Genomic DNA, 9,186 nt, shown 5'->3' with positions numbered 1-9,186 from the left:
ATGAACAATGAGATTGTAGGGACCATTGAATTGTATTGTGTGTGGGGCATAAATAGACAAGCCGATCACATCCAGCTCACTCTTCAACGGTTATCATTGCTGAAAATCGGGAGCTGGATGTCCAGAGGCGCATGCGATCGTTTCCTTTGTGCGTAAGTTTTCTCCGCAATCATATTGTCTTTCTTGTTGTTATGGGCCATATCTCTCTCTCTTCTCCTCTTTCTCTCGTAGTCTCTTAAACGTAATAGTATTGTATTGTATTTCCTGTGTAGTTATCTGGTTAGGTAGTCTATGTTATATTGTAGTGTATGACTTGTATTGTATTAATTCTTTTGCAAGTATAACATTCATAATATATATATTAGGCGTTGGACCCTAAGCACGGTATCTGTGTATTTCTTATAGTGTTAAGTATTCTCAGAGCGTCGGTGACGCTCAAACAGCTTTTAAGTTAATAAGGTTACACTGTGTTGCATCTACACCCTATCTCTGCACTAAGGTTTTACAGCATATTACATTGTTTATGGTTTAGATATAAAGGTTTAACATTGTGAGCGTCTGCGCCGCTCGTGATCTCCTCGTGGTCTCGAGCGTCCGCTACACTCTGATAGCGTAGCATTACGGTAGTCGCTCACCTATAAGTGTGCCCGATACCAACAGCGTATTCTCGTGAGCGTCTGTATCGCTCGAGCAGCCCGCTCCCGATACAGCGTCCGTTACGCTATAGTGAACCATTACGTTAGTCAGCAGCCAATAGCTTGCCTGCCTGTGATCTCTTGGCCGTGAGCGAACGTGACGCTTGAGCGTCTCGACCACGGCTAAGCGATTGTTACGCAACGAGCGTACCCTTACGGTACTCCATACGTAAATAGCGTACAGTGTTCTTAGACCTCATAAAGGGTTTTATATAAGATAAATATTTAGCTTTATCAATTGGCAGCTCGTCCTGTCCTTCACATATCTCTGCTAGGTAATTTCAGCAGACATTATCCATCAGCAAAGGGCGGGAGATCATATTCTTCGCAGTGCTGACGGGATAAGCGTCTGCTTCGCTTAGTAAAGGGTGCTGAAGGAATCCGGAACCGGAGGTAAGAACAACACACTAGTGTCTTTTAAAACTGTTTATTTCTGTCTTGCGTACACACGCACATATCTGCATTTCTTTTTCATTCGTGTATTTTCATATATCACTCTCCTGTTTGCCATTTTATAATTGATAAAACGTGCTAAGAGAGATTTGTCGCTATTTCATAGTTAAAGTGTAAAGGTAATATATAACGGGATAAAGTGTAAAACCCACACGCAACTCTACCTAAGGTATAAGGAGAGATTGGTGTGTTGCACGGTAGACGATCGAGGATCATCTACATTGATAAAACGTGTTAGTTGTGTTATGGTGGACATTGCTTTGCGTACACGTGTCTCCAACAAAGGGCTGAGACTCGCGTACGCAAAAGCCGACGCACGCAGCGTAAATTACGCAACGGAGCGTCCGGGTACGCCCACGTAACTCAAATCACACGATAGTGTTATTGCAACAGGCGGAAAGGTGGCAACGTGGTAAGTAGCGCAAGTCTATTTTTAGTGTCCGAAATTTAGATTAACAGATCCTTCTCCAAATTCACAACACATCTGGTCTAAAGAAAATTTCTGCGCAGAAATAGAAATAGAAGCAAAAGTGTACGTGTGATGAGTGAGTGTTTTGTATATATAAGTTTATACAATTTTACAGGTTGAACCACAAGAAGTCGAGTTCTCGCAGAGGTACATACATGTAAGTGACGTGCATGGTGGCTAGGGAGGCATCTCTGGTTAAACATAAAATTTGAGCAGTAGAGAATAGTAGACCAGGAGGTCATACTACAGACCGGGAGGTCCAGGTACAGCAGACTAAGAAGTCTGCCATAAAAGAGAAAAGGGCACAACCCAGGGGGTTGGTGCAAAACCCATATAGGCCAATAAAGCTCTGGCTGAAGGAATTCGCAGCCGAAATTTTCGATTCCACTGGTCGCTCAGCACATAAGATTAGTTGCTTATGTGCTGAACGATTGTACCGCACGTAATTGTGTACATTAGTTAATCTGACCAGTACCATTTGTGTACAAACCCGGTCGTAAAACTATTTGTACACTCTGATGTGATTTGTGTAATTTTTTATTTTCTGAAGGGAAGTTCGCTGGTCACTCAGGAATTGTCCAACAACCAATAGTTACTGGAAAGAGTAAGTGTTCTGCGGATATCCCTCGCATGTTCCAGTAAATAGAGGTTCATAGGGGCCCTGGGTCGAGTACGCCAGCACTAAGGCAGTGTGTGGGTCGTATTGGTCGGCGTGGGCGAGTGAGTGGGGTACTCGGTAAACCGCCACCGTCAGCCTATCGTGAACATTTTGGTTTTTGTAAGGGTTCGCTGAAGACCCTGAAATAAGGTCAGAGGTGGTGAAAGCAACGCCTGCAAGTTATGGGGGCCAATTGTTCAGGAAGGGGGCGATCAACCTCGGTTCAGGTTGACTCAGTAAACCGACCAGTCGGGTCGGCAAGGTACGTAATGTGTGAAAAATATGGTTCACATACAGAGGTTTTATGTGATGAATGGGAGAGAATGACAGTGCATGACGGGGAGAAATTCCCAAGAGTAGGTAGCTTTAGCCCAGAAGTGTTGCAAAATTTAAGGAGGAGGATATGTCTCATTAAATCAACAAAGAGACGAATCCAACATTATGATTATTTGCAGTTATGGCAACAGGAGGGTGAAATACAGAGAGGATTGGCTCTGGCGGCGGGATCTAATCCTATCAAGAAATTGATAGCGACGGCCCCGCCGCCACCATACATATCAGGAGAGAAATTGGTTGCGGAGAATGACGCATTAGGGTGTAACAAACAAACACTTAGCAACTGTGTAAATGTTAATAAGTTAACCAATGCAAGTATTAACCCGTGCAAGTTGTACCCTGTTTTGAACTTTCCCCAGGAGTGTGATCAAGAGGACGAATCGGCAACAATATCGGCGCTCTCTCTAGCAGCCACCATAGCAGAGACAACAGTAGGCACGGCTCCACCCACGAGATTAGTAACAAAAGCCCCTAGCGGAGGGATAGGTGAGGTCGTATCTACAGGTAAGTACGGCACCATACACTACGCTGAAACCATTTCACCACAGGCTGTAGAACCTACACAGAGTGATGTTAGTAGACTTAATCCTGTTAGGGTAATAGCAGTGCCAAATGGGAAAACTGACACGACAGGAATCACTCCTGTTAGGAACATTGCCATGTACAGCCCATTTTCCCGAATGGAATTAAGAACCATAGTGTCTGAGTTCCCTGACCCTAGGAAAGACTTAGTTGCCAGCCAGAAATACATCAGAGACCTAGGGAACACTTTAGAGCCCAATAACAAAGACTGGCAGGTATTGCTGAGGGCATGTTTACCCTCAAATGTCGACGCAGCTCAATTTTTGGCTGACTGTGGATTAGATCAGGATGTACCTCTTATAGATGTGTACAACAAAGATAACGTAAAAAGAATAAGTTTACAGTTAAAGGAGTATTTCCCAGCAGTAGTTAAGTGGAACAAGATTTTCTCCATTAGACAGAAAGAGTCAGAAACTGCTGCAGAATATTTTCACAGGGCATTACTAGAAATGGCAAAGTACACAGGTATAGAGGACATTAAAACAAACATAAACCATCGAGAAGTAGCAATATCTGTACTAATGGATGGGTTAAAAGAGACATTAAAGACAAGAGTACAGACCACGCAACCATGTTGGCGAGGTCTGTCGGTGGCTACTTTGAGAGAGGCTGCTATTGATCACGACCGGAATATCACCCGACACAGGGAGTCCCAAGGTGATAAGTTAATGGCTGTAAGTATACAGGCCCTGACCACAAGGCAGCCTTTGTATAAATCACCAAACCCTGTGGGTAAGTCAAATGTGGTAACTTGTTTTTCTTGTCATAGACAGGGACACATGGCACGAGATTGTAGAGTGAAAAATTCACAAAACTCATATAAACCCCCTAGACAACGACACGACACACGACATTGGGAGCAGGGTCCGCAGAAACGGAGTTATGAGCCACATACAGGGGAAACAAAAAGATACCCCCCGAACAGAGACTGGCAAGCCACTGGTAGTTCCCATTTAACCCCTTCACAAGTAGTTGCTGCCAGCGGGATTCAGGGAGGTCACCATACCCAATAGGGGTGAGGCCATACCTGTAATCTGCAGCCAGTAAAATTGATTGCAAGTCTTGGGAGTGAACCTGAAATTGCAATCAATGTAGCTGGTAAATCATTAAACTTTCTTGTAGACACAGGGGCGGCCAAATCAGTGATAAATTCGACAGTGGGCATGAGAACCACTGGTAAGACAATTCCAGCCATAGGAGTAACAGGAGTAGTCCAGCACTACCCTGTTCGCAAACCAGCCGAGATTACAGTAGGGCCGTTACATACCAAGCATTCCTTTTTGCTGGCTGCATCGGCACCGACTAATCTCCTGGGAAGAGACTTATTGTGCAAAATGGGGTGCGTCATTTATTGTACTCCTGAAGGTGTATTCTTGGACATACATGAGATTCACGCTCAGGAAGTGCGAGACATGTTAGACTCCCCGTCAAAATTAATGTCACATACCATTATGACAAATAGGACTCCATCCCAAGTAGAGGAAATGACATCCCAGATACCAGAGTCACTTTGGACTAAAGATGGACAGGACACTGGATTAATGGCAAACGTAGCTCCGGTAGTTGTACAAGTAAAAGATGGTAGGATAGCTCCAAAAATCCCACAGTACCCTCTGAAGCCAGAGGTGGAGTTAGGAGTGTATCCCGTAATAGAGCGCTTGCTACAACAGGGCATTCTGGTAAGAACGTCCAGCACTGCCAATAGTCCCATCTTCCCTGTGAAAAAGAGTGGGGGGAGGGGTTACCGGCTAGTGCAGGATCTAAGGGGGATTAACAAAATAGTTGAGAGTCAGTTCCCCGTAGTGCCAAATCCAGCTGTCATCCTTATGCAAATCCCTCCCACTGCGAAATTTTTCACTGTTATTGACCTCTGCTCCGCTTTCTTTTCGGTACCTCTGCACCCTGACAGTCAATATTTGTTTGCATTCACATACAGAGGAGTCCAATACACATGGACTCGATTACCACAAGGTTTCATAGACAGTCCAAGTATCTTTTCCCAGGCTTTGCATGATTGTTTACAGTCTTTACAACCAGAGAGTGGATCAGTATTAATACAGTACGTGGATGATCTACTACTGTGTTCTGATTCATTGGAAGCATCCCTGAAGGATACGAAACAGCTCCTGTTTCATCTTTCAGACACAGGACACAAGGTTTCCAAAGACAAGTTACAATTATGCCAAACTAAGGTAAAATATTTGGGACACTGTCTAACACAAGGACTGAGACACCTGACCGCTGATAGAATTCAAGCAATTAGAGACATGACTCTGCCACAAACCTAGCAACAGATCAGAACATTTTTAGGAATGTGTGGGTATTGCCGTAACTGGATCCCAGGATTTTCCATTCTAGCATTACCTTTGCAGGAGATGGTTTCCTCAAACAAACCTGATCGGATTTCGCATACAGACGAGTCCGAGATGGCATTTGAGAGACTTAAACAGTGCCTAACGCAGGCACCAGCATTAGGAATGCCAGACTATGGGAAACCCTTTGAGCTGTACGGAACAGAAAGTGCTGGTTGCGCGGCAGGCGTCTTAACCCAAAAGCACGGTGATACCAGCAGGCCAGTAGCATACTACAGCGCTCAGCTAGACACGGTAGCGCGATCCCTCCCCACATGCTTGCGAAGCGTTGCTGCGATAGCATTGCTAGTAACGAAAAGCGAAGATGTAGTGCTAGGTCACAACCTCACAATTCATACACCACATGCAGTGTCAGCCTTGCTAAATTCTGCCCAAACCAGGCACGTCTCATCAGCGCGGTTTACAAGATGGGAATTGGCACTAATGGCCCCCGTAAACATCACCATAAGGAGATGCAGTGCATTAAATCCTGCAACATATCTCCCAGGTGTGCCTGGACAGGCACAAAGGGTGGAGGATGAGAGTGGTGGGGAAGGAGAATTTAACACAAAGGAAGACACACATGATTGTATGGAATATTTGACCCAAAATTTTACCGCAAGGCCTGACATCAGTGACAACCCACTGGAAGATGTAGATCTAACTTTCTACACGGACGGTAGTTGTCACAGACAGTCAGACTCGGGAGACTTGTGTACTGGATACGCAGTCATAGATGACCAAGGCACCATAGAAGCGGAACCGCTAGGCCCACCTCACTCAGCCCAGGTTGCTGAACTGGTCGCCCTAACCAGAGCATGTGAATTGGCTAAGGGCAAATCAGCCAATATCTACACCGACTCTAGATACGCATTCGGGGTAGTCCATGATTTCGGAGCCCTATGGCGCCTCAGAAATTTCATGACGGCAGCTGGTACACCGATAGCGCATGCAGCTCACATCAAAAGGCTTCTAACAGCGATACAGGAACCCGACAGAGTGGCTGTTATCAAGTGTAAAGCACACACATATAGCCAAGACCCAGTATCGCTTGGTAACAGCCGAGCAGACGAAGCAGCTAAGTTAGCAGCTGGGACCCCCAGACAGACAGACACCACACAACTGATGGTATTTAATATCATCAACACACAGAAGTTGTGTGAGATGCAAAATTTGTGTTCCACACAGGAAAAGGCAGTCTGGAAGGCAAAGGGATATGGCCAGGAGTCCTCAGGACTCTGGACGGATGGACAAGGTAAACCGGTGGCCCCCAGAGCATATCTCCCATGTTTAGCTGAGGCAGCTCACGGGCTGACTCATCTGGGCAAGGAGGGAATGTGCAAGTTGATAAGAGCATATTGGTGCGCCCCAGGATTTTCATCTCATGCAGGTAAGAGAGCAATGTCATGCCTTACCTGTTTGAGAAAGAACATCGGAAAGGCAATACCAACAGAACCATCTCATATCCCACCTGCAGGCGGCCCTTTCCAGGTAATACAGATTGACTTCATTCAATTACCCCCTTGTCGAAATTTGAAATATGTACTTGTTTGTATAGATGTGTTCTCAAATTGGGTCGAAGCATTTCCTGCGGCCACAAATACCGCTATGTTTACTGCTAAGAAAATTGTGCAGGAATTTGTATGTAGATATGGTATCCCTAGAATAATTGAAAGTGATAGGGGTACCCATTTTACAGGTGATGTCTTTCAAGGAATGTGTAAGTTGATGGGAATTGATAGCAAGCTGCACACTCCATACCGTCCACAGGCGAGTGCAAAGGTGGAAAGAGTGAACAGCACTATTAAAAATAAACTGAGCAAAGTTATGGCAGAGACAGGATTGACATGGCCAGAAGCTCTACCCATTGTACTGTACAGCATCAGAACCACTCCCAGGTCCCCTCTTAATCTGTCTCCCTTTGAAATCTTGTTTGGTCGACAACCGCATGTTATGATTAACCCTCAGGATGATTTGAAGTGTAACAACGAAGTGACTGTAAAATACTTGATTAACATGAGTAAACAGCTAAGGAATCAAAATGATAATTTGAAGTTAGTGATTCCTGATTTACCAGATAGTAATTGTCATGACATTGAACCTGGGGATTATGTAATGATACGGAATTTTCTACGCTCAGGTTGCCTTATTGACAGATGGGAAGGACCATACCAAGTCTTATTGACTAGCACTACAGCATTGAAGGTTGCCGAGAGAGAGACTTGGGTTCATTCGTCCCATTGTAAGAAGGTTGCTGATCCAGAGAGGTCCCGTGATAAGGAACAGACGGTAGAGGAAGTTGTATCACTGGAGTGTCTGTTCCAGGAGGACTGAGGCGGCACCTGAGCATCGAGAATCACAAGATAAAAAAAAGCAGTTGTCGATTCCCTGTTCCCTTTTATTGTTTTTTCTCCACTTCCCATCCCCTCTCCCTCAAATTATTTTCTCCCCCTTCTCATTCTTCTTCGTTTCCTCCTAAGATGGACTTGCCTCAAGAGACTGTGATCCGGATTTTCCTGTTGACCATGATGTTGACCAGAGCAGTCTGTTCCGGCGAGAGTACCATGGAGGTCGAGAGAGGTTCTGGAATGGGTTCTGATGACAGAGATGGAGGCGTAGTTTTCCGAGAACAACATAATCAACAAGCAAAGGCGAGTATCAGAAAACGATCCGATAGCATTGACCATAGAAGGAATTGTGAAGGATTGTTAGCTGAAGAAAACTGTATCTGTAGGCTTTGTGACAATGTAGTTGAGGATGGGTGCATCAAGAAATGCCAATCCAGTTTTAATATCCACATGGACCGGCATCCCTTGAGTGACTATCACTCCTTAGTGGGTAGTGTGCTAAATCAAACAGATTGTTGGGTATGCTCTCAAGTACCTCAAGGTCATAGCAAATCAGGACTAGTACCATTTCCTTTGACGATAGGGGAGGTACTTGAGCTAAGTGGTGGGAGGCCGGTGGACAGGAGGTTTAATATCTCCAGTCCTCCTAGTTTGAAGCTCCACCAATATCATGTGGATAGATCCCTCATATGTTTTAACATTTCCAATCCCCGAAAGCCGGGAAATTGGGAAGTGTCATGGAGCAACCAAACCATGACCTTTTCATATAGAGCAGATAGAATGCCGACAGATACAGAACTTATACGCCACATAGCCAGTAGAGGAAAATCTTTCCGATATAGGTATACCCTAGGAAATAGGATTACGAGAGTTGGAGAGGTATCACCAGGATACTGTGCACATATCGTACAAGCTGATACGTGTACTAGACAGATGGGAGAATTAGGGTTAGGAGATTTCACATGGAAGATGTGTAATATGGTTATGTCCTACTCCGTCCCATATGTTCTCCCCGATGATGCATATTTCATATGCGGGAGGAAGGCGTATAAGTGGCTTGCCCCAAACTCTGAAGGATTGTGTTATATTGGAAAAGTACTGCCTGAAGTAATGACTGTATCACATGCCAAAATGAAAGATATACACCGTGTTGCCCAAGCTCCTTATACTCACACCCATTACGAGCACGTAGTTAAACGGCACCTGATAGAAAGAACAGAGCATCCGGCCTCTGACATGATCCATGAATCCACCGGGATTCAGTTTCTAATCGCGTTAGACATCACTCGCACCG

This window comes from Pseudophryne corroboree, chromosome 4 (genome assembly GCF_028390025.1).
Source record: "Pseudophryne corroboree isolate aPseCor3 chromosome 4, aPseCor3.hap2, whole genome shotgun sequence".
Lineage (NCBI taxonomy): Eukaryota > Metazoa > Chordata > Amphibia > Anura > Myobatrachidae > Pseudophryne > Pseudophryne corroboree.
This window is presented reverse-complemented; position numbering follows the sequence as displayed.